Source organism: Manis pentadactyla, chromosome 14 (genome assembly GCF_030020395.1).
Source record: "Manis pentadactyla isolate mManPen7 chromosome 14, mManPen7.hap1, whole genome shotgun sequence".
In the NCBI taxonomy this organism is placed as follows: Eukaryota; Metazoa; Chordata; class Mammalia; order Pholidota; family Manidae; genus Manis; species Manis pentadactyla.
Genome location: NC_080032.1, coordinates 65,476,342 through 65,502,663, shown reverse-complemented (window position 1 = coordinate 65,502,663; position 26,322 = coordinate 65,476,342). Strand labels below are relative to the sequence as shown.

Sequence of the window (26,322 nt, the reverse complement as noted above, 5' to 3'; positions counted from 1 at the left end):
TCTTCATAGTGCAAGAAGGGTGAGAAAGATAAACCCAACAGCGGAATTTATTTGCATCTCAACGGCAAGGACACTGAGGCAGGAAAGGGGGAGTCCTTGATTAGACTTGCCCCTTTTCCTGGCTGGCAGTTGTTGCTTCTCTCAGGCGCCTCTTCTGCCGTTGCAAGCATAGAGCCAACAACTCCCCATTTGTCTGCAAGTTGTTTTTTATACTTTCCCCGGAACAACTTGATTCTCTTCGTTGATGCCTCCATTAATTCGCAACGCGTTTCCGCTCCCAATCTCGCTACATTTCGCTCAGCGTCTTAGTTAAAATAACCTCTTTTCTCCGCACCAACTCCGGCCACCCGGCCTCTCACCGCACTTTCTCCCTCTTCGGCTCTCTATCCGCCTCCCTCCCTCCCTGCACCGCCTCCGTGCACCTTCCCCTTCTCGCGCTCCGCGGTCTTTTATCTGCTAAGCCTCCTCGCCCCCGCCGCTTCCTTTCTTTGCTTCTGCATCTTCCCCTCGCGTCTGCGGGGCCGGGGGCGGGGCGGAGGCCGGATGCGCGCGCCACGGGCGCCCGGCCACCCCGCACGTCCGCCGCCGGCCGGGAAGCGTCGCTCACGCACGGCCCGAGCCACGCCCGCTTCCCGTCCCGCGGGCCAGACGCCTAGAGCGCCGGCCCACTGGCGGCCCACGCCGGCTGTGGGCCAGAGACCGCTGCAGTTTCCAGGAACCTGAGGCATCCCCAGGGAATGCGAAAGGCTACACAGGGTTTTGCCTCAAGGGCAGATGTTCTGTTCCGGGCAGCTGGCTCGTCCTTCGCCGAACCTGACAGCGCTACTCCGCGGGGTCGGTTTGCGACCCCTACTCCCCAGCTTTACCCCAGCCACGCCTGTTCAGCTCAGCTCATACCTCTTAGTCTTCTTCTCTTTCCTCATCCTGTCTTCTCTCTTCTCTTTTCTCTGCACACTCAGATCTTTACAAAATCTTCCCCTGATGTTATTTTTTAAAGTCAATTTTATTTATGTATATATACAAATAAAATGCATACATTTCAGATGCATAGGCCAATGACGTGACAGATAACATCCCTGTAACCACTGCCCCATAGATCAGCATCTTATCTCCCTTAACACAATCCTCTTGCTGCACTTTGTCATTTTTCAGTCACAGCTTATAGTTTTCTTCTCATGCATTCACCTTTTTCATGTATTGGCAAACATTTACTAAGTACCTTCTATGAAACAAACACTGATGTTACAGAAATAAGTAAGAAACTTACGCTATTCAGTTTAAACGGTTAGTCATGTAACGTAAACCAAGCTATCTGCTCTGTCCTCACTTACATACTTCTAATAATTCCCCTTTTTTAGACCCTCATACAGTTCAGTAAGCTGACTAATCCTTCCTAAGAAAGAAATGATTTCTTTTTTCCTATATTTGCATTTTTCCCAGGAAGGCTGAGGGTGAATGTAACACACCAGACCCAGGAGAGCTGCTTAGAAGGCATAGGCAGCCGGGTGGGAAAGTGCTAAAATAGGGAATTCCCTGGAGGCCTGGGAGGGGGCATGCCCTGATGAGACAGGGGATGTCACAGGCACTGCTCAAAAACACTTGAAGTCTGAGAATGCCCCCATAAATAAAGCTGCTGGAAGGCCCCTTGGGCAGGGGGACAGGATGTGAGTCCCTAAAATAGACTCAAAAGAAAATATCAGGATGGACCATTGAGTTTAATGAGACACAATGGAAAAGATGGGAAAGTAGGCTACCAACAGATGGAGAACATTTGAGGCCCTCCCTCCCCCAGGATATGTTATGTTGTATGGGGGACGGTGAAAAACCAATCTAAGAAAAGTAGGCATGAAAACACAAAATGAAATATAAAAAGAAAAGGAAGGAACAACAAAAAATGATTTGTGCAATGTTGCCGTAACCCTGGCCCTTTTCCTGAACCAGTGACACCGGGTTTCCACTTCCCTTTTCTGTCACATGTTGCTCAAGTCTAGGACGGGAGGCATCTCACCAACAGCTATGAATACGAAGATAACCACGTATTAGATATTTAAATCACAAATCAGAGCCTCTTAATAGTGCTGGGGTTGTTAGAGTTAAAACATTTCAAGAAAAAGAATGTCTTCTAGTGGTGTTAGAATTGAGGGTGAGTTCTTTCTTCCTCTTATTTATGCCTTTTTTTTTTAACTGAAGGATAATATACAGGCAGTAAAAGCAGGTAAAAATGCACTCATGTTAAGTGTACAGCCTAGTGAGTATTTACATCTGTATTCACCTGTGTAACGACTACTCAGATCAAGATAATTCTAAATTATAAAAAAAATTATAAATAATAATAATTTCTAAATAAAAACAAATGAGCCATGTCTTTGTCTTAATATGTGTTCGGTATTTCAGTAAAAATTTTTTGTATAAATTGTTTCAATTGATCTTCAAAACATTTTTGTGGAGTAATACTGACATTCTACAGGCATAGAAACAAATGGAGAATTTAAACACCCGCTTCAAAGTCATAAAATTAACAAATTGGGAATCAACAAATTTGGTTCCTAAACAAATCCATTTTTCATTTTATATTCCTCTTAGTTCACCAGCCTTGTGTGGATGGAGAGGTTGCCTAAACTTCCACTTTGCCCTGGACTGTCCCAGTTTTAGCATTGAAAGGCCCTGGGCAAACTGGCATGACTGGTCATGGTACAGAACAAAGGAGTCAAATGGATACCACGGCATGCAAATGGACCAAAGAAAAACAAAACCTGTCTGATTCATGCTCCTCCATTCCCAGAGAAAGAGATATTTTCTAATTAAAGAGCAATGCAATATCCACACATTATGTACTATATATGTCAACTGTATTCCTTGACTTGGCAAATTATCTAGACTCAAACTGTAGTCCACAGAGTAGCAGCCCGAGCACCTCCAGGGAGCCTGTTAGAAGTGCAAATTTATACATCCTACTCCGCCTCCCCCACCCCAACTTCAGACCTACAGAATTGGAATCTCTAAGGGTGGAAAGCTCAGGAATCAGCGTTTAACCAGCTCTCCCAGTTAGGGTCAAGGGAAGCGCTGGGAAAAAGGAGCTAAAGTTTGAGAAGCACTGATTGAACCAACATTCTTCACAGATGTATGGATACCTTATCTGGTTTTAAAGATCTCAGGGCAGAATGATTCTACCTTCTTTATGTAAAACAAACCTCACTGTTGGGGAAATCTTTTTTGCTTATTAAATCTCATATTCTGGTCTTAAATGAGTGTGCACAATACCATTTCATAGTTGATTTTGTATCCTTTTTAAAAGCTATTCCAATTCTTCATTATCACTTAAATTATGATGTATAGAATGAATCCTAGTGAAAAACTAGAGTACATCAAAGACTTAGTGGTTCCAATGAGAATATTCATGAATATCTAAGAAAAATCACTTTTCAAGGTACAATACATCAGAAATCATACATGTATAAGAACCATAAAAGCTAGAAACAGAGAAAGAAAGAATAATTAATCTGGATCACGGGAGAGAGAGAAAATCAGATGACAGACTGGCAATGAAACAGAAGGGATTTGTCGAATGAGTTTTGTTAGCAGGGGCTGGATTTGGGCCCCCAGCTGGTTTTCCCTTAGGATTTTGTGTGATTTGGCTGGCGTCCACCTACACAGTTTGTGTGTGTCTGTTACAAGACTCAATATAAAAGGTTGCCCTCCAACTCCAATCCAGCTTCTCATTGTCCGTCTATTCTAGGCCATCTCTTCCTACTCTTTCCCCTCATCCTTCCCCAGAGAGGGGTTGCTGTGGGGATGGAATCATAGTAAGCCAGGTGGTAAAGAAAAGCCGTGACAGGAGCAGAATGGGAGGAGTGCTAAGAGAAAAAGAAGACAGTCAAAAGGAAAAGGCTCCGACATAAGTGAGACTTGAGATAGTCAAAAGAGGAACTGATAGGATGCCATAAACAACTCATTACATAAATGGATGGAGAAATACCGCCCATGGGTAGAGGTTACAGAGTAGAGGTACTAAGGCAGCAGGAACAAGCAAACCCAGGGACCCGAACAACATGGAATGACACAGGAGGGGAGAGGCGCAGATGCTGAGCCACGTGGGTCCTAGGACAAAGTTCCAAGGAAGTGTTTTTATTTTCTTCTGCTTCCTGAGTCCCTCCTATTTCCAAGGAAGGGACCAGTAGGAGGTTATAAAGAGGACACCCTTACTTCTGTGTTGTTTTCCACTTCCTTTTCTTGTCTGTGGTTTTCTGATGTGCATGGAAAGGAACCTCCCAAAGACAATGAAAGGCCAGGATCTTTCCCTTGGACATACCCTTTTAGTCCTTTGACTATTCCTTCCTCCATCTCTTCAGTATCTGAATATCAAAATTTCTATTAGCCCTTCTCACTCTTTTTCCTTTTCTTCCCGTTTTCCGTGGCCGGGAAGCCTGAATCTTAAAGCTCCCTTTGTCTATCTCATTTTCTTTTCCACTATCTCCCTTTACCTGAAGTCAGACTTATCACCCCATCCTAGACAGAAACTCTTGTTACTTCCAGTTCCATTCTCTATCTTCACCCATTAGTTGCATTCTTACTTGAATTTTCCAATCTTTGGATAAGATGTTTAATAAAAACAGTAAGAAACAAGAGTTTTCTAAATCCAGGAAGATTTTAATGAGTTTTTTAGGCAATGTTGAGAACAATTTACAAACATACACACCTACATATCAAGAGAGCCTCCAAAATGCCCAGCACTCTACTGAACAATGCAGAAGATGCAAAGTCCCTGCCCTTAAATTAACTATAATCTGGCTGTGCAAAGGGACAAGATAAGAAAGTGCTGGAGGAAGCCAAAGATTCAGGAGATTTTACCTATGTAGGAACAATCCAAAAGGCTTCATAAAGTTAGACTTTGGAATAGATGTTGAAAAGGGTAAGGCAAGAGATGGGCGGAGACGAGAGGGCATTTCAGGAAGACGGAACACCCTGGGCAAAGGTATGGTGGTAGGAAGTTTGTGCGGAAGGCTGGAGAATAGTGCTTCATCCAATTTTGCTGAAGAGTAGAGTACTTACAGGAGCCTGGTAAGAGATTATGCTGGAAAAGCAAGTTCAGGCTGTGCTGCAGGAGCAGTCTTTGAATACCAGACACGCTATGAGTATAAGCCCTTAGGTAGGGAATGAGTAAAATCTTACTGCATTTTTTTCTTTTTTATAGTACCGACACACTCCTTGTACACCAGAGATACCAAATGTGCAGTTGTATTTTACATGCTTTGTCTCAACTAAATATGCTTTTGTTCAGTGCCTCTTCTGTTCTCCCCTTTCCACTGCTTCCCTCAACCCCAACCTTGAACCCCAGACTCTGTTGCTTCATTTCACCATCCTATCCATTGTTTCAGTCAGAAGACTTTCTGGATAGAAAACAACTTGGTACAATAGTGAAAAGTGTTTTCTGCAGGCAAACTTCTCTCACATCTGTTTTTAGAACCAAGACAAGGTTGGAGGTTAGAAAACCCAGGTAGCAGCTCAGATTATGGAACTGACTTCTGTGCCACACTCTGTACTAATCAGTCAGGCTAGTCGTTAAGCCTCTGTACAAAATTACATTTCTGTAATTCCAAGAGGTGGTCTTTGCTTTTTTGTTCTTAGCAATCTCAAGGGTCCCACAAATACTTAGTGATTTATGCACGTAAAGCAATCATTATCCCATGGAAGAAAGGTGATGAACTGCATAAATATTTTGACTACTTATTAGCTATTCACTTAAAATTCCTCTTTCAAATACACACTTGAAATTTACAAATTTTTAGAGCTTCCCTGGTTCATTTATGTGCCTGGTACATGCAGACACATTCAATAAACATCTGAATGAATGAATGAATCTCTTCATTTCTTTCATAGCTCTAAACATAAAGGTATAGGGGAATGATTATTTTTGTTACTAGATTCTGAGTGTTAACACAGTTGTAATATGAAAAATTAGAAACATCTGAAAAGAGTTATTTACCTTGTTTCTGGGTAGGGCTCAGGAAAGAATTTATTTCTCCTCTTTCCATCAGCCCTCGCTCCTTCCAGGTACTCTGAGAATGAAGCTATTTACTCCTGTCTCATTATTTCCTCTTTGATCTTGACAGCTAAGGGCAATACCAAGAAATAAAACAGCCCCAGGAAAGACTCATGTTCCCACCACAGAGGACAGAGGGACGTGCAGTGAACAGCATTCTTCTGTGTCCCCCACACCCCTGCCAGTGACAGATAGTGACTTCTGCCTCCACCCCTCTCACTAATAACAAACTAGGGAACGTTATTAGTAGAGCCACAACCCAAAATAGCTGCATGCCTCACTGGGTTACTTGAAAGACAAGGGGAACAGAGCTTTTCTGGTTTAAGTTGTATTGTATTTATCTGAAATTAAGGGATGACAGAAGAAAAACAGGATTATTCCTCTTCTCAAGAAACACGACTTTGAACAAAATGTAGAGAAGAGACACACCAAAGACCAGAAAGGGCAATGAGATGAGTGAGTATAATTTTGCTTTATGTAAAAACATAAAAATAATGCCCAAATATGATCAATGAACATTGTTAATATTCTAAAAATTATGAAGATTGGGAGAGGTGACAGAAAATCGGAGCTACGAAAACATTTTCTTAGGTGAAAAAAAGTAGCGTCTCATTATTTCCCATTAAATTCCAGAAAGGTTATTAACAGACGGTTGGTGTGCAACAAAAGGAGCAGTGATTTTCATTAAGAACCAGAATTATTTCATTGTTTAAATCATGTCAATTCTTTCACATAAGATTTTACTAACCTTTTTTCCAATAAGGTAGGTAAACAAAACAAGGAAAGTACTATAGTTAGGGTTTCTAAATCTAGGTCCTACTGACATTTGGGTCAGATCATTCTGGGGGTGTCCTGTACATTATAGGGTATTTAGCAGCATCGCTGGCCCCTACCCACTAGATGTCAGCAATATATTCTCTTTGCCCCAAGTAACAGCAACCAAACGGCATGCAGAAAAATGCCAAATGTCCCTGGGGAGCAAAATCACTGCTGGCTGATAACCATTGCCTTAGAAAATCTCTAATGAGATCCTTGTGTAAAAGGCTGAAATAGCTCACCATCTGGAACTGAACTACCTGGAAAACTCTGTTACTTTGATTATAGGTTAGAAAAACAAAAGAAAAAATATTTTCTCACCAAAAAGCTTTAATCACAGGAGGGATCCACTGGCCCCTTTCAGAAAGCGTACTCTCTCTTTTTAAATTATTATAAAATATTCCGATCACACAAAGCAAGATGTTAGTATCTAATACAGAGTATAAATTGGTTAATTGATTTCCAAATCGGTAGATTAGAAGAAAATTATAAGAGATTTTATATTTCACAGGCAGGGACACTGAAACAGCAATAAAGAAAACAGACGAATTACAAAACTGAACAGACTTCTGGAAGGATAACAAATCAGAGGGGTAAAAGCCCTACACTTTGGGTGTTTTATTCAGGTCACTTTAGTCCTTGACATCCTACTTTAAAAAGGCTATGACCAGGATGATGAAGTACCTGGAACAAGGTTGAAGAGCAGCTGGGGAATTTGGGGTTATTTAGCTTAGAGAATAAAAGGATCTAAGCCTTTTATTGGGGGATAGAACATGGTAACTTTCTTCAAATATCTGATGTGCTTTCAAAAGTATGCATTTTTTCAATAACCCCAGATGGAAATGGGTGTCACATTTATGATCATCTCATCGAACGAAATAGAATCTTCTGGTAATTAGAGATTTCTCTAATAGGCTGTAGGGTGGTGAGTTTCTCACTGCTGATTTTTCACCTGATTTCCAGAGTCTTATTTATATAGCCTGTCTGCTATATCCACTCGAGTGGCCAAAAGGCATCTGAAACTAGGCATAGCCAAAACAGAAATACCAATTTCTTTTCCAAACCCCCATATCTTTCTCTTCCTTAGTCTGTCCATCACAGTAAACATTATCACTAGTCACCCTTTTGCAAAAGCCAAGATGCTAGGAATAATCCAGGATTTCTCCCTTTTCCACATTCACATTTAATCCAACAGCAAGTACTGTCAGCTTTACCTCCAAAATAAATCCAGATTCCTTACACTCATCATCTCCACTGTACTATCCCTGTCAAAACCATCAGTCACTTGATCGACTACAATAGTCTCTAAGTCAGTCTTACTGATTTCCTTCTTATTCTTCTACAACTCATCAAATGCCTGATTTCTTCTTGACCTTTGGGTCAGAGATCAAAGCCTCTTCTTCAGAAAGGCCTCCTCCAACAGGTTTTCTATGATGCCCTTCTACCCATCCATCATTTCTCACATTTCCGTTTTAATTTTTTTCATAGCTTTTACCATTATCTGAAATTATTTCTTTGGTTATTGTCTATCCCCATTACAACAGGGTTCTTGTCTGTCAATATTATTTGCCCATATACTTACCATCTAGAAGGAGCCTGATACGTCCTAGATGCTCAATTCATATTTGTTGAATAAATGAATAATCAAATAACAAAGCAGATGAACTGAATAATTGTTCCTACATTTGGTAGGAAATTGGATTAGATAATTACAGATTGCTGGGCATTATTAGTAAGCCATGAGATTGGTGACTATGAATTTATGAAGGTACCAATCCTCTGCCTAGTTGTGATTATTTTTTCAGCATCTTTGGTGTAGTATCAAAGAAGGCTTAGCCAATGCAGGTGGGTAGAACAGAAGGATGACTGTGCAAAAGACTCACTCAACAAACAGTTATGTTTGGAGGGCTAAGCACAGGAAATGACGTATCTCTACAAGACACAGTGCTCAAGATTTTTGGGTATGGAGAAAATACTGCATCCAGAGAAACAAACCTTCTCCCAGTCTCTTCAAACTCCAAAGCCACCCCTGTTTTTCCCAGGTACCCAGATGACCAGGCTCCATGCTTTTTCAGGAAATGGATTTTATTAATTTCATTCCTTACCCTTAACCTCCTTAATCATTGTTCTAAAATCCTGACTATCTTAGAAGTTTCTATCCTCCTCTCCATTATTGTATCCTCTCTGCTCTAGAACACTGTTCCATCCATTATTCCCATTTCTGTTTAAATCTCTCACTTTCTGCTTTTCCTTTTCTTATTGCCAGTGGAATTCCAAAGTACCCCCATCTGAAGCACTCTTGTTCTCCCCTAAGGTACTCTTTCCTTCACTGTCAAGTCCCTCCAGAATGATCTATACTTTGTGCTTCTATTTCCTTTCCTTCCCATTCAGCATCAACCTACTTCAGAATATCTTGTGGTCTCCATACAAGTTTAGATTTCTGTATGAAATTACACAACTACAACCAACAATATCTTTGTTATGAATGGAATTCTCAATTATTTTCATGAAATAATGATTATCCTCCTAAGGCTACACACATTTGTGAGAAGGACAGTTGCCCTGAAAATAGTTACACTCCCATATCTGGAGAGAAGAGGTGAATCCACGAAAAAGAAACCAGAAACCTTACACATATGTATAAGGAAACTGAACCTTTTTCCCTTAGACTTTGAGTTTGGATGTGTTTGAGGACCCTCCCAAGAGTTACAGGGTAAAGTTGGCCTCTGACAAATGGAACTAGGTCAGGAACTTCTCAGGAAGAGAGTTCTTCAGTGAACCACTTCACTCAAAGAGAAACATCTATTATCCATAAATTTGTATTTCTTCTTTTATCTCCTGGTCTTTGGAAAGTCTTGCTGCAACATTTCCCCAGGCTTATCTCAGCTGTATTGAGTATTGGAGCCAAAATTAAAAGTAAAAAGAAGCACTCTGCCTCCCTGGTGCTTCTTTCCTTAGGCTACCAGGACAGTAGTTATACTCTTTAGCAATCATTTTCCAAAGGAAACATGTTTTTTGCTTGAAGGTTCATGCATTCTTCCCCACATTCCACTGCAACCTCTCTACGAAGTTTCAGTTGCAAAAAACGTCAATAACTGCAATTGCAAAACCAGTGACCTCCTCAGCTATTATCCAGCTCAACTCTCTTCATCATTTAAATTGTCATGAGCGTTCCCCTAAATGCACCCCCACCCCCCAACCCACCCCCGACTCAATCCCTCTTGGCTTCCATACCCCATACCATACTCTAGGTAATCTTCAACTTCTCCAAATCCTGGTTCTACTTTATCATTGGTTTTTCTTCTTCAATGATTCTTAATGTTGAGTCTATTTTTGAACAAATTTTTAGTGGTCTCAATCTCTCCCCGAGAGAAAGGGAACTTTAAAATTTATATCTTTCACTGCAAACCTTCTTTTGAATTCCAGACCAAACTTACAGTTGCCTACTATGAATCCCCACATGGATAGCCTGTAAATACATAAAGCTCAACATGCCCAATCTGGGCTTCCAAATCCGCTTCTGCTTTTCCTCCTCTAATTGACTTGTCACTTTGGTTAATGGCATTACTAATTATCTAGTTCCTAAACTAAAATTTCTGATTCTTCTATCTTTTCCACTTTCTAGATGTCAAGTTCTTTCAAGTCTGCTTTCATAAAAATCCCTCAATACCAGAGTAGTTGTTGACAAGATCAAATCTTATTTTGAAAATAGTTCTATGACAACTAGATATCCACAGGCATAAGTAAGAATGAGGTGGGACCCCTTCCTCACACAATAGATAAAAATTAAATAAAAATCGTTCACAGCTCTAAATGTAAACCTTGCTGAAGTAAAATTGTCACTATTTGCAGATGATATGATACTATAAATAGAAAACTCTAGACTCCACCAAAACTATTAGAACTAATGAATTCAGTATAGTTGCATGACACAAAAATGGCCATACTACCCAAAGCAATCTATGAATTCAATGCAATCCCTATCAAAATACCAATAGCATTTTTCACAAAACTAGAACAAATAATACTAAAATTTGTATGGAACCATAAAAGACCCTGAATGGCCAAAGTAATCTTGAGAAAGCACAAAGTTGGATGTATCATGCTGCCTGATTTCAAACTATACTATGAGTCTATAGTAATCAAAACAGTATGGTAATGGCACAAGAATAGACACACAACGGAGGAGAACAGAGAGCCAGAAATAAACCCACACTTACATGGTCAATTAATCTATGTCAAAGGAGGCAAGGATATACAATGGAAATGACAGTCTCTTCAATAAATGGTGCTGGAAAAACTGGACAGCTACATGCAAAAGAATGAAACTGCACTACTTTCTCACACCATACACAAAAATGAACTTAAATGTCGTAAGACCTGAAGCCATAAAACTCCTAAAAGAAAACACCAATGGTAAACTTTGGACACTGGCCTTAGAAATTTTTTTCTGGATCCTCTCTTCAGGAAAGGGAAACAAAAGCAAAAATAAACAAGTGGGACCATATCTAACTAACAAGCTTCTGCACAGCAAAGGAAATCATCAACAAAATGAAAAGGCAACTTACTGAATGGAGAATATATTAGCAAATGATATATCTGATAAGGGGTTATTACCCAAAATATATAATAACTCATACAACTCAACACCAAAAAAGCAAAGTCTGATTAAAAAATGGACAGAGGACCTGCATAGACATTTTTCCAAAGAAGATATACAGATGGCTAACAAACACATAAAGAGGCTCAATACTAATAACCATCAGGGAAATGCAAGTCAAACCACAATGAGATACCATCTTCCACCAATCAGAATGACTAGTATCAAAAAGATAAGAAATAACAAGTGTTTGTGAGGATGTGAAGAAAAGGGAATGCTTGTGCTGATGGTTAGAATGTAAACCAGGGCAGGTGCAGCCACTTATCAGTATGGGTATTCCTTAAAATGTTAAAGCAAAAATACCAGATGAGCAAGTAATTTCACTTCTGGGTACTTAGCTGAAGAAAATAAAAATACTAATTCAAAAAGATACATGCACTCCTATGTTTATTGCAGCATTATTTTTATAGCCAAGATATGGAAGCAACCTAAGTGTCCTGATTTACAGATGGATAAAGAAGATGTGGCATTTATATACAATGGACTACTACTCAGCCATAAAAAACAATGAAATCTTGCCATTTGTGACAACATGGATGGACCTAGAAGGTATTATGCTAAGTCAAACACTCAGACAAAGACAAATGCCATATGATTTATCTTATATTGGAATCTAAAAAACAAAATAAATTAAACAAACATAAATAGACTCATGAATTATTATGAGAACAAATTGGTGACTGTCATGGGGGGGGTGCAGGGATGGGTAGAATAAGTGAAGGTGGTAAAGAGGTAAAAACTTCTAATTACTTCCAAATGAATAAGTCACAGGGATGAAAGGTACACCACAGATCATATAGTCAATAATATTATAATAACCTTGTATGGTGAGAGATAGTAACTATACTTACCATGGTGAGCATTTCATAATGTATATAACTGTGGAATCATTATGCTGTACACTGGAAGTAATATAGGATATGTCAACTGTACTTAAAAACAAACAAATAGTGAATGTAAACCTCTCTCACTTGGGTTAGACAAAGTCTTTTGTGATATGAGATCAAAAGTACAAGTAAAAAAAGATAAATTGGACTTCATCAACATGAACACTTTTGTGCTTCAAAGAACACCATGAAGGAAATGAAAAGACAACCTCTACAATATGAGAAAATATAACTCATATATCTCCTAAGGACATAGCCAGAATACATAAAAATTTATAACTCAACAAAAAGACAATCTGCTTAAAAAAAGAGGCAAAGGACTTGAATAGACACATCTCCAAAGAATATATATCAATGGCTTGAAAAGCAAAAACATCCTCACCACCTTTCGTCATTAAGAAAATGCAAGTCAAATCCATAATGAGATACCAAAGAGCACTCATCTATTGTTGCTAGGTATGAACAGTGGTTACTGGGCTTTGGAAAATAGTTTGGCAGTTCCTCATAAAGTTAAACGTAATTATCATATAACCCAGCAATTTCACATATATATATATATATATACACACACACAGTCATGGAAATTGAAAACTTATGTCCACATAAAAACTTGGGACAAAAATGTTCATAATAGCATTACTCATATTATTCATAAGAGCCAAATATGGAAAACACCCAAATGTCCATCACCTGATCAATGGATAAAACAAATGCAGTATAATCAGCATACAATGAAATATTATTTGCCCATGGAAAGGAATGAAGTACTAATACACCCTACCACATAGATGAATCTTGAAACATCATTCTACATGAAGGGGCCAGTCATAAAAGGTCATACAGTTCATAACTCCATTCGTGAAATGTCCAGAAGAGGCAAATCCATAGAGACAGAAAGTAGTTTAGTGGTGGCCAAGGGCTGAGTGGTTAAAAGGAACGCAGAATGTCTGCTAATGGCTGTAAGGGCTTCTTTTTGGAGTGATGAAATGTTCTAAAATAAATTAAGGATTGCACATCAATGATTACTCTAAAAGTCCTTAAATTTTAACACTTTAAGTAGGTGAATTATATAGTATGTGAACTATATACCAATAAAGCTGTTAAATTTAAAAAGTCCCTCAAATCCATCTTCTATTCCCCAAGCTTGCAGCCACTGCCTCAGTTTACAGTGCATAACTAACTGGTTTCATTTTCTTTAATTTCCCTGACCAGCCCCATCCCTATCATAGAGTGCCACAGCACTATAGTTGTCTTTTTAATACAGATCTGTTTTAAACAAAACATGTAACATCTGAATTATAAGGAATAAAATGTATAAATAGGACCACGTAAAACTAAAACTTCCTATTGTGATAAAACGCCATCCAAAATTTTTGAAAAACACCTGGCAAGCACTGGAGTGGGAGAGGACTTGGTAACATGGTTGAATGTTGAACCAGTGTTGAACCACTGTGTTGTGTATTTGAAACCATCATGAGATTGTATATCAATGATACTTTAATTTAAAAAAAAAGAAAGAAAGAATACCTGCAAAAATATGTGGCAATACCTGGCAACTCCTATGACAAAGGCTTACTTTTCATAATATACAGAGGTCTTTCAGAGCAATAAGAACGAGAATAATATAAGACAAAAGTAGGCCAACCACATGAACAAGCATTCATATAGGAAGAATAAATAAATGCCTAAACTTACTAACAATAAAAGAAATGAAAATAAGAAGGTGTTTTGTTTTTTTTTTCCTACAGAGAATGGTAAAAATTATGAAGGACAATACCCAGGTCTGTCTAAAGTTTTAGAGAATAGACACTTGGAATGAGTGTATAATTGGAACCCTTTTTAGAAGCCATCTTGACAGTATCTATTAAAATTTAAATATTCATGCCTTTGACCCATAATTTCTGCTTTGCAGGGATCCTATAAAACACTGTCATAGTATATACAGACAAAAGTACAAGGCTGGCCACTGTCACATTATATCACAGAAAAACTTTTGAAGCAACACAAATGTCTAAGACTATTTGTTTTTAAAAAACTATTATCTACAATCTTACCTTACACTATTACCTCCCCTTATTTACCAGTTATAACCATAGTGATTTTTTTTTTCAATTCCTCAAGAGACACCAAGCTCTTTTGCATCTTAATGAGCTGTGCGTATGTACCCTCTGCCAAGACTGCTCTTTTCTCCCATGGCTAGCATATTCCTGCAGATCCCAGCTTCAGTGTCACGACTGAGGAAGGCCTTCCCTAACCACCTTTCCTAAAGAGGATCCTTCTGTTAATACCCATATTAAATGCTTTTTGTTTCCTTCAATGCCAGCATGGCACCTGCTGTAGAGTGGGCTCTCAATAATGTGAATGAATAAATTTTGTAGCAATCAATGAAAACACTATGTAGATATTGAAAAGAATGAAATGTAACTACATATACTGACTCAAAAACATAACTAGGTATTTTTTATTGTACATTAAAATATATATATATTCATTGTAAAAAATTAACACACAAATGTAAAACATAAAAAATTAAAGACATGCACTACATTCCTATTAAATTCCAAGATTAACTATGGTTAAAAAATTTGGGGGTGTGTATACACATATATGAACACATAAATATATATATATATACACACACACACACATTATTAATGAATACATCCACATATTCTCTGCTTCTTTACTTGCAAAATCTTTTTAAATGGCATTATATAAACATGTATGTCATTTCAGCATTTGGGGATTTTTTTCACTCAATCGTGGACATAATTTTATACCCGCACATTTAGATATGCTATATAGTGGTGTAAAATATGGTAGGGGACACAATAATTTATTGTCCATTTAGGTTGCTTTGCTATTATAAATAATGCTGCAATAAACCTCTTTGTAAATTTATCTTTTGAACTTCTGGGAACATTGGTAGGAAAATTTGTAGATATGGAATTGCTGGTTCAAAGGTACACAGATATTAAATTTTGAAAAGAATTCCTTGATTTCCCACTTCTCAAATATTAATCTATATTCCTGGCATTTGTGTAAAAAAGTGTCCTTATATTCCCACCAAAACTGAATATTGATCACTCTTTTTAACTTGTCCAATCTCATATGTAAGATAGGATATCATTTCAATGTTGATTATTAATGAAGTAGAGTATATTTACATATGCTCATGCTTTTTGTAGTAGTTCATAATGTTTGTGACCTGCCTGATCATAGAAGATACTCATAATTACTTCAAAAAAGGCAGTGGCCAAAAGTGTGGTTAGAATGATCTCATTCTTACAACTAAATGAATTATACATAAACACATATGCACATACACATGAGCAAACAGGAAAAAATATGGAGCATTATATATAACCAACTGGTTAACTCTAGGCACTACAGAGACCTTTCACTTTACCTGACATGTATTTTCTCAAATAAATTTAAAAAATAAAAAAAGAAGCAGTATGCTTTGTTTTATAGCAAAAAAAATAATAGTAAAAAATATTTGAAAACACAGATCTGATTATATCACTGTTGTGCTCAAAGCTCTTCAATGATTTACTGCCTACAGAATAAAATTCATACTGAATATGAAGCACTCAAGGCCTTACAATTTACCTTAATTCCCACCCTCCTCATTCACTTCTATCTAGCTTTACCTTTCGAGCCTGCTTCCAACCTTCAAGGCCCAGCTCAAACGTCAATCACCTTCCAGTCCTCAGAAACAATTTACTATGCTCCCCTGAGTAATTACACGGTGCCTATTTTTTACAGTACTAAGTATTACAGGACTAAGCATAACCTTGTTATGTGTTATAGTTGAGTGGACACATTAATTCCTTCAGTTTCCTTTAGTTTTCTTTCAGCATGCAGTGCAGGCCTAGAATATAAGGCTACAGCTATGTGGGCAGAATGAGAATCAGCCATGTCACTACAGAACATTAGTCTTATGAAAGGCAGAAGCATGGGAGACTTAGGGGCCTCAAAAGGTTGTGACACTGCATAAGACTGTGCAGACTCTGTGCACATCCCAGATTACCATACACGTCAGAGTTTCTGTAGATGGTGTTCCCCCCCAACTCCAAAAGTGCATGACTTCTGGTCTTGCCTGAGGTATTTGGGGGAGATATCAAACTCAGGCAGAAGGAAGGGGTGTGGTAGCATCCGGAAAGGCTTCCTCTTTGAGAAAGTTGAGAAAGACCAGGTCTGCAGCAGTTGCCCTGACAAAATACAAGTGAGAGAGAAAGGACAAGATTATGTTCTAGGAGGAGAGTACAATGCAAGAAGGGTATACCCTTAAAGTATAGGGCATGATGTGTTCATGATCTTGCAACAATGCATGGCTTAAGTGCAGAGGGCCAAGGGATAAGAAGAGGCTGGGAAACAACCAGGGATTATGTCACAAATGGCCTAATATGCTAGGTTAAGGGGTTTGAACTTTACTCTGAGTACCACAGAATAACATGCACATGAATTTTAGAAAGATTACCGATTGTACTAAAACTAGTCAGGAGGCTTTTGTACTAACAGATGATGATGACTTGAATTGAGGGACCACCATGGGCTCAGAATATCAGCTATTAAAGGACTTAAAATATACATCCAATGTAAACCTCTGTTTTCAAGTGAATTTCCTCAAGAGGTAGATCTTATGATTTCTTGTTGGATTTGTTTTTCCTATAGATGGGGAAAATAAGACATAGAAATAGTTGTAACAAGGCAGGAAAAATAATATAGAACCTGATTTTGGAGTATTCACTCAATAAACATTTATTGATTAACTACTATATACTGGGTCCTTGGCACAATTCTCTGTATATCCACAGGGAGACATACTCTCAGGGCTTGTAGAGCTCCTAGGCGTGTGCTATCTGATCACAGAGAAGACCTTTTCTGAGGGCTGGCGGCCCCCCTGCAGGATAGTCTTTTAGAAAATATTTCAGCTAATCTCAGTTTGTTTTTCCAGAACAAAGGCAAGGTTACATATTCATTAGAAGATCAGGAGCCAATGGCACTTGCTCCTCTTCAGCATTCTTGACCTTCATTTCTATTGATTTTGGAAATATTATTTTGCATTTAACCAGGGTGAGAAGCCTGAGTGGTTGACCTTCCCCTGTCTTTCTCCCATGTTGTAAAGAACTAGTCTTCCTCGGGCCTGTCACAGTTGTCACCAAGGCAGTTTCTCCATGTCTGGGGCATGTTTATTTTTATCTCTAATTGTTCCATATCACTCTCTCTCCTACTTGGCTTTTATCACCAGCCCTTTGGAGCCATAGATAACACTTTATAACCTAAGAACAAAAGATATTTGGAATGTTGGGTACTCAGACAAGGAGAGGTGTGTGGGAGCGAGCATAGGAAAGAGAGGGGGAAAGGTGAAGTAGGTGGACACCCCAGGAATTCCATCTATGAAGTCCTGGAGATACCAGTTGTTGCTTCAGATTCAGAGTTGGTCTGGAAGCTCTAAACATCAGGTAATCTCTAAGGTCCCTTTCAGTTTTAAAATGATACACCTCTAATAAGATTTCACCAACATATCAATTCCCAAGGCTGGTTTGTCAAGAGAAAGAAATAATTCCTAATTAAAATTAGGATTGAGGACTTTGGATTTACAGATAAATCTAGGAATACTGGAAGTTAAGTTTCTGGGATTTCCTACAGTTCCTTCAAAAGATTCCTGTAAAAGTTACCCAAAACATTAACAACCTTTTGCCTCTAATTTTTGGCTCCTCTTACAATCCAAATATCACCAGTAAGACAAGAGTACAGGCACACCTTGTCTGATCGTGCTTTGCTTTATTGCACTTCACTGAAACTGCACTTTTTGTAAATTGAAAGTTGGGGCCACTCTGCACTGAGCAAGTCTGTATTAGCTCCATTTTCGAACAGCATCTGCTCACTCCCTGTCTCTCGTGTTACTGCATCTTGGTAGTTCTCGCAATATTTCAAACTTTTTCATAATTATTATATTTGTTATGGTAATCTGTGATCAATGATGTTATTACTTTGTCTGGGGGCAACACGAACCATGCCCACGTGAGACAGCCAACTTGATAAATGTGTGTTCTGACAGCTCCACCCACCATTCCCTTCTCCCTGGGACTCCCTATTCCCTGAGACAAGCAGTACTGACAGTAGGCCAGTTAATACTCTTACAATGGCCTCTAAGTGTTCAAGTGAAAGGAAGAGCCACACATCTCTCACTTTAAATCCAAAGCTGGGAATGATTAGGCTCAGTGAGGAAGGCGTGTTGAGAGCTGAGACAGGCTGAAGGCCAGGCCTCTTGCACCAGACAGCCAAGTTGTGAAGGCAAAGGGAAAATTCTTGAAGGAAATTAAAAGTGCTTTTCCAGTGAACACACGAATGATAAGAAAGCAAAACAGCCTTATTGCTGATATGGCCAAAGTCTGAGTGCTCTGGATAGAAGACCAACCAGCCTTAAGCCAAAGCCTAACCCAGAGCAAGACCTTCACTCTCTTCAGTTTGATGAAGGCTGAGAGAGGTGAGGAAGTTGCAGATGAGAAGCATGAAGCTAGCAGAAGATGGTTCATGAAGTTTAAGGGAAGAAGACATGTGCATAACAAAGTGATAGAAACAGCAGGTGCTGATTGTAAAAGCTGCAGCAAGTTATCTAGAAGATCCAGCTCAGGTAATTCATGAAAGTACTACACTAAACAACAGATTTTCAGTGTAAACTAAACAGCCTTCTATTGGAAGAAGATGCGGTCTAGGACTTTCATAGCTAGAGAGAAGGCAATGCCTGGCTTCAAAGCTTCAAAGGACTGCCTGACCCTCTTGTTAGGGGCTAGTGCAGCTGGTGACTTGAAGTTGAGGCCAGTGCTGACTGACCATTCTGAAAATCCCAGGACCCTTAAGAATTAAGCTAAATCTACTTTGCCTGTGCTCTAGAAATGAAACAACAAAGCCTGGATGACAGTACATCTGTTTACAACATGGTTTATTGAATATTTTAAGCCCACTGTTGAGACCTACTACTCAGAAAAAAAGATTCCTTTCAAAATATCGCAGCTTGTTGACAATGCACCTGGTCGCTCAAGGGCTCTGATGGAGATGAGCAGTGAGATGAATGTTGGTTTCATGCCTGCTCACCCAGCATCCATTCTGCAGCCTGCATCAAGGAGTACTTTTGACTTTCAGGTCTTATTATTTAAGAAATACATTTCTTAAGGCTCTTAGTGCCATTGTCATTTGTCCGATAGATTTGGGCAAAGTCAACTGAAAACCTTGTGGAAAGGACTCACCATTTTAGATGCAATTAAGAACATTTGTGACTCATGGGAAAAGGTCTAAATATCAACATCAACAAGAGTTTGGATAAAGTTGGTTCCAGCCCTCATGGACTCCGAAGGGTTTAAGACTAAAGTATAGGAAATGACTGCAGACGTGGTAGAAATAGCATGAGAACTAGAATTAGACGTTGGAGCCTGGAGATGTGACTGAATTGCTGCATCTCATTATAAAACTTGAAAGGATGAGGAGTTGCTTCTTATGGATGAGCAAAAAAAGTGGTTTCTTGAGATGGGATTTACTCCTGGTGGAGATGATGTGAAGACTGATGAAATGACAACAAAAGATTTAGGGGCTGCTCCCTCTCTCTGGGGGCAGCCATTTTCTCTTTCAGATAATAAAATCTCCTGCATGGGCCTGTGTCTCCTGAGTCATTCTGGGGAACCTGAGCTGCTCTGGGAACCCTCACTGCCCGCTCCTCCTCCAAGGGCTCACCGTCCATTTCCGTGGATGCTCACCTTCTCGCCCAACACGGGCCTTCAATTTTTTACTCCTCCAGGGCTATCAAGGCCTTCTCAGGAAGAATAACGAAACCAGCTAGATGACATCACAAATCATCTCAAGATGCCCGCCCTTCCCCAACTCTACAGCAATGGCCTTGTTAACCTCAGAATCTGCACCCCCTTCCAGCAGGAAGTAGCTAGAGAATGAGATTCTATGCCCAGTTCCCCAGAGGCCCAATTAAGAAAATAAAAGATGGGAATGAAAGCAAATTCTGGCACGCTAAGACCCCCACCCTTTAAGATCCAATCACCAACGCAGAACACACCTACCCCTACTCCTTAAAAATGCACTTCCTCATCCACGAGCTGCTGCTCCCTCTCTCTGGAGGCAGTCATTTTCTCTTTCAGATGATAAAACCTCTTGCGTGGGCCCGTATCTCCTGAGTCGTTCTGGGTAAGGAGGGTTGTGGCGAGATACCCTTTCAATTACCTGTTCCAAAACTCTGCATATAACTCTGGGGGGAAAATCTTGGGGCAAAATGCCTTTGAAACCAAAATCAGTCAAGGGGAGAAATAAAGTTTAAGAAACCCATTTATTTCTTAAAAAAAAAAAAGATTTAGGATATTACATAAACTGAGTTGATAAAGCAGGGGCAGGATTTTAGAGGACTCACTCCAATTTTAAAAGATATTCTACTGTGTGTAGAACGCTATCAAACACCACTGTATACTACAGAGAAATCATTTGTGAAAGGGAGAGTCAATTGATGTGGCAAACTTCATTGTTGTCTTATTTTAAGAAATTGCCACAGCCACGCCAACCCTCAGCAACCACCGCCCTGATCAGCCAGCAGCCATCAACAGAGGCAACACCCTCCACCAGTAAAAGATTAAGACTTGCTAGAAGCTCAGTTGATGGTTTAGCATTTCTTAGCAAGTCTTTTAAAATTAAGATATGCACATTGTTTTTGTAGACATAATGTTATTGTGCACTTACTAGTCCGTAGTATAGTATAGACATAACTTTCATATGCACTGGAAAACCAAAAAATTCATTTGACTTGCTTTATTGAGATACGCACTTTACTGCAGTGATCTGGAACTGAACCTGTGGTATCTCGGAGGTATGCTATGAAGCTAGGGAATTTAAGTTGTGCAATGTGTTTTGAAGAAGAGTAGTTTATTCTTAATAAGGAATGAAACAGGTAGAGTTGCCAGTTTTAGCAAAAACAAATAGACAAAGGCAGTGCCATTAAATTTGAATTTCAGATAAACAATTAATACTTTTTTAGACTAAATATGTCTCATGCAATATTTGGGATATACCTATACCAAAAGCTATCTTATCTGGCAACCCTAAGCAGGTAGCTAAAGTTCTGTTTCATCTCATAAGTTGTTAGGAGGATCAAATCAGATAAAGTGAAGGAAGTGCCTAATACACTATCAATAAATAAAAGTTCTTTTTGCCTTCTCCTTAAGCTGAGGAATATGATATTGATAATTTCCAATTATCCATGTGTAAATTATACATAAGAAAGTTAAATCCCAGTTAGCCCAATATTTTGGTTCGTTTTTCCTTGCTGTCCATTAGCTAATGAAATGAACTAATAATACTTAGCATTGGATGAAACATAGTTAGAAAAAGAAATCTGCTAGGCAATATTGAAAAAGTCGTAAACTGCAGTTTTACTCATCAAATAGCTTCCATTAGCACAAAGGACTGACTTTATATTGGGCAGTGTCAGATGTTAGAAAGAATTTATTACATAAGATAAAAGACCTATTACAAATGACATGACCTTGGCTGAGTTGGGCTTTAAAGTTGTGGGGAGGATTCAATAATATAAAGTTTTTTGGAAATTGCCAAGTACTTAGTTATTCTCGTGCTGATTTCCACACAGTATAGGAACTGAGTATTCTTCGGCACAGAGGTCATCCCACAGGCAGACTTTGCTCTGAGGCATTTCTCTTTGTATGTAGCTTGGAAATCCTAAGAGTGTCATTTGCCCCCTAAAATGACTTCATCACTTCCTAGGGTGATTCCCTGACTCCCACTCTGGACCTTACACAATCCGTCTTTACATCTGCTCAGGATAGTTCATTTAATTTCAATTCCTTTTTGTTTTCTGTTGATTGCCCTCCTCCTTGTTCCCCAAATGGCTGTACCACCAATATTGGGACCCCAATAAGAGATCCACACAGGTCACATAATATGTTCACAGCTGCACATTCTCCTTGATCAAACTGCGATGTCTTCCTTTCCCTAAATATTTACCATTGTTCCCTCCAATCCAGAAATGCTCCTTCTTAAGGCACCAGCCTAAAGAACATGAAGTAGACTTTAAAAAAAAATTGAATTATATTAGCCATACGATTTTGTGCATGATTTTACATTTTTTAGTGTAAATTCTGACTATTTTGCTCATATGTTTTTCAGTCCAGCAGCCTTCAAACTGCGGTATCCTTTCTTAAAAGAGATTTATTAGCAACATCCCCCACCAGAATGGTACATTTGTTACAGCTGAACTTACACTGGCACATCTTAGCACTCGATGCACATAGTTCACACATGGGTTCGCTCTTGGTGTTTTTGTACATTCTGTGTATTTGGAAAAATGCATAATAACTTGTATCCACCATTAAAGTATCATACAGTGTAGTTTCAATGCCTTAAAAATCGTCTGTGCTCCACCCAGTCATTCCTTGCTCCTCCCCACTATTTTTAATGAAATAATTTTCCAGATCTTCAACTTTCACCTGTTTTCTTCCCTAAAAGTTTTTCTTAAGAAGGCACCTGACTTGCTCTTTTTTCTTTCCCAACTTTCTCCTACTTTGGAAAAGAAAAGCTTATCTATAACCAACCTTAAACATTTGACTAAGGTGCAAAAGGCAAAATTTGAGGGTGCATAGCTCCTGAGAGAGTGCTGTGACAGTCAATAGGGCACTGACTGGAAATATTAAGGGGGTGGTGCCTTATTTTATCCCAGTGCTACTCAGAGCACCATCATCCACAGATGGGCAACATCAGCATCTCCTGGGAGACTGTTAGACATGCGAAGTTTCAGCTCCACTCCAGACCTGAATCAGAATTTCTGCAGGTGGAACCAAGAAATATGTATTGACAAGTCTTCCAACTGACTATTAAGCATATTAGAGTTTTAGAAGCATCAATTGGCCAAGAAATCCCAAGTTCCATAGTCTCTGCCTTAGATTAAGAAGGCACAGGGACATAAATTCACATTTTTGTTTGAAATAAAAAAGAAAGTCAGACTTTTTCTGACAGAAAGGAAGTCTGATTCGGCTTACTGGTTTCCCAATGAACAAGGCTTTGCCATTTAGTTTCTATTTGCACAGTTTGAATGAGCTATGTCTGTATTCAAAGATTTTGCGCTCCCACCCCCACCCCACACCCCCACCAAAAATGTCTACAAGGCTTTGTGTGTATGGTTGTACAGTTTAGGAGGCAAGTGGAGGCTGAAATACAGTCTCAACCTACTGGCCAGGCCCTGCTCCTCAGCCTTTTTCTTTGCACAAGGGTACCATCTAGAAACCTGTCCGCTCTGCTTTTTCCCAGAGGGACAACCTTTCCTATTTTGCACAAAGGCACGGGAAAGGCTAGCAAGACGCCTTGAAAGCAGGCATGCAATAGATCATGATGAATCCCTGGAAGCTATTTCAACATCAAAAGAATTTATTTTGGATGTCAACTTGAAAATGTGTGAGAGGGGGTTACATAGTTTTAAAAATTATTTTGTGAGTAAACAAGTAAAAAAAAAAATCGCCTCTGTCTTTTGTCAGTACTGCTCAGGTGTCCACACCCCACCCCACACCGCAAGTCTGCAATCTCTTCCTTTCTCTGCAGTTCCTTTTTTCTGCCTTTACATCTCAGATCTCGTCACACTCCTACCCTGAGACACCTTCCTTTCCTTTTACCTTCTTCCTGATCTTTTTCCTAAATGTTCTGAAGTTTACTTCCTACTCTTGAGGGCTTTGCGGCTTCATGGCTGGGACCATGACAACACTTTCAGGCCTAACTGAATACAACCACCCGCACGCACATCACGGCCTCGCCTCAGCTGTACCTTTGCTAGATGCTCATTTTCAATCCCTGCAAACCCACAGAACCAGGAAGGGTGCCTCAAAGATACACACTGCCCCCTTGTGGCTATTGCTGCAGCGCTCAGGCCACACCTGGACGCGACTAGCCCACAGCAACGGCCCGAAGGCTGATCACAAGATCACCCTTTGTGAGCAGAACCGACTGTTAGCTCCCTCTTTCTTGGCAATAGCAGAGTCTCTGGCTGGAAATATCTTTTCAAGTCTGTTTTTCTCAAAATTCTTTTTATCTTTCAAAGTCCAGTGCAAATGCCACTTTTCCATGATTTCCTTTCTGATCTTCCAAGTTAAGAGTATCTCACTCCTCTAAATGCCCTAGAGTGGGCTCCGTGTTTATCTGTGACTCCTAATCAGCTTCCGCCTTGTCTGTTCCTAACCATCGTCTCGTCCCTCAAAGACACAGATCCCTGAAGTACATGCCATCGGGATATCGTAATTGTCTGCTGATCTCCCGGGTCACTTCCCTCCATTTCCTGGACACCACGCCTGCTGTCATCATTCCTAGAGACTTTGTCATCCATGTATGCTGCCCTCAGTTCTTTGACTACTCATTTCCAATCATCTTTTTTTCAGCCCACCTCAGTCACTTTTCCCCGTGGTGACACCCTAGCTCTGGTCATTAATAATAAATACACTCCTTCCAAACTCTCTTATTTCTTTTATGTCGCACCAACCATCACCTCCTCTCCAACAATGTCCTTATAGAAGCAGGATCCCTAAGCTATTAACACTATCAATTTTTCACTGCCCATCACCCTTCCACATCACCCGGCTTAAATTTTTTGATTCCTCACTCTAAACACTCCTTTGCATACACAGTTCTGGCACTACTTTCCCTGCTGTTATATTCCTTGTATAACCCCAGCCTGGTTAAGCACAACTCTACTTAACACAGCTTGCTTGCACTCACCTCTGTCTTGCTCAAAGCAGAGACAGAAGCCCCTGGGCCTCACCAAGCTGAAGCCAAGGCAAAGGCTGTGAAGGCCAGGAAAGCAGTGCTGGAAGGCGTCCACACACTGTGGCACTGTGGCTCTGCGGTTCTGCAGGCAGCCCAAACGCCCTTGGAAGCGCGCCCCCTGGAGGAGCAAGTTTGACCACTGTGTCATCAAGTATCCCCTGACCACCGAGTCGGCCGTGAAGAAGACAGAAGACAACGTGTATTCCTTGTGGGTGTCAAGGCCAACAAGCACGGGATCAAACAGGCTGTGAGGAGGCTCTGTAACACCAACATGGCTAAAGTCTGTGACACTGACATGATCAGAACTGAGGGAAAGAAGGTATATGTTCAACTGGTTCCTGACTTTGATGTTGTGGATATTGCCAACAAAACTGGGATCAACTAAACTGAATCCACCTGGCTGTAAATATAAATTTTTTTCACCATAAAAAATTCTTATAACACATATATGCCTTCATAGAAATGGAAGAAACAATTCTCTTCTTGATCTTAAGTCTCTTTCAAGATAACACTCCTTATCTGTGCTCCCTATAAAGTTCCTACAATTCCTTAAACCATTCTCTATTAAACCTACTCCAGTTAGGCTTTTGTCCCTCCTGCTCTATCTGAACTACTCCTGTCCAGGTTATCAACAAACTTACCAAATCCAATGGTCAACTGTCTTTCTTACTCAACCACTCAAAAATATCTGACAAAGCAGATCACTTCCTTCTTGTTCAAATAAACTTCTTCCCTTGGCTTCTGATAAACGAACCTGTCCTGGTTTCTGGTTTAACCTACTGTCTTTTCTCAGCATTCCTAAATGCTGGAGTGCCCCCAAGGTTAATCCTTAAAGCTCCTTTCTAGACACACTCGCTTCTTGGTCGTCTCCTCCAGGCATGGCTCCTAATACCACCTGTGCCAAATCTGTCTCCAGTCTGGACCTGGTCTCCAAGCTGCAGACTTAGATGTCTCCACATGAACAGCTAGTGGGAATCTCAGATCCAGGACTGCTCCAGGCTCCTGCTCCCACCTCTACTAACTTGTTCTTCCTCCAGTTTTACTACGTTAATTGCTTAAGCTAAGAACAGAAGAAATAGCATTGATTTCTGGGTCACCCA

General features: G+C 39.8%; 1 pseudogene; it reads left to right on the top strand.

Annotated features, from left to right (window-relative positions):
* Positions 1-737: 737 nt before the first annotated feature.
* On the top strand, positions 738-25,792 carry LOC118924769 (60S ribosomal protein L23a-like; annotated as a pseudogene).
* Positions 25,793-26,322: the final 530 nt, after the last annotated feature.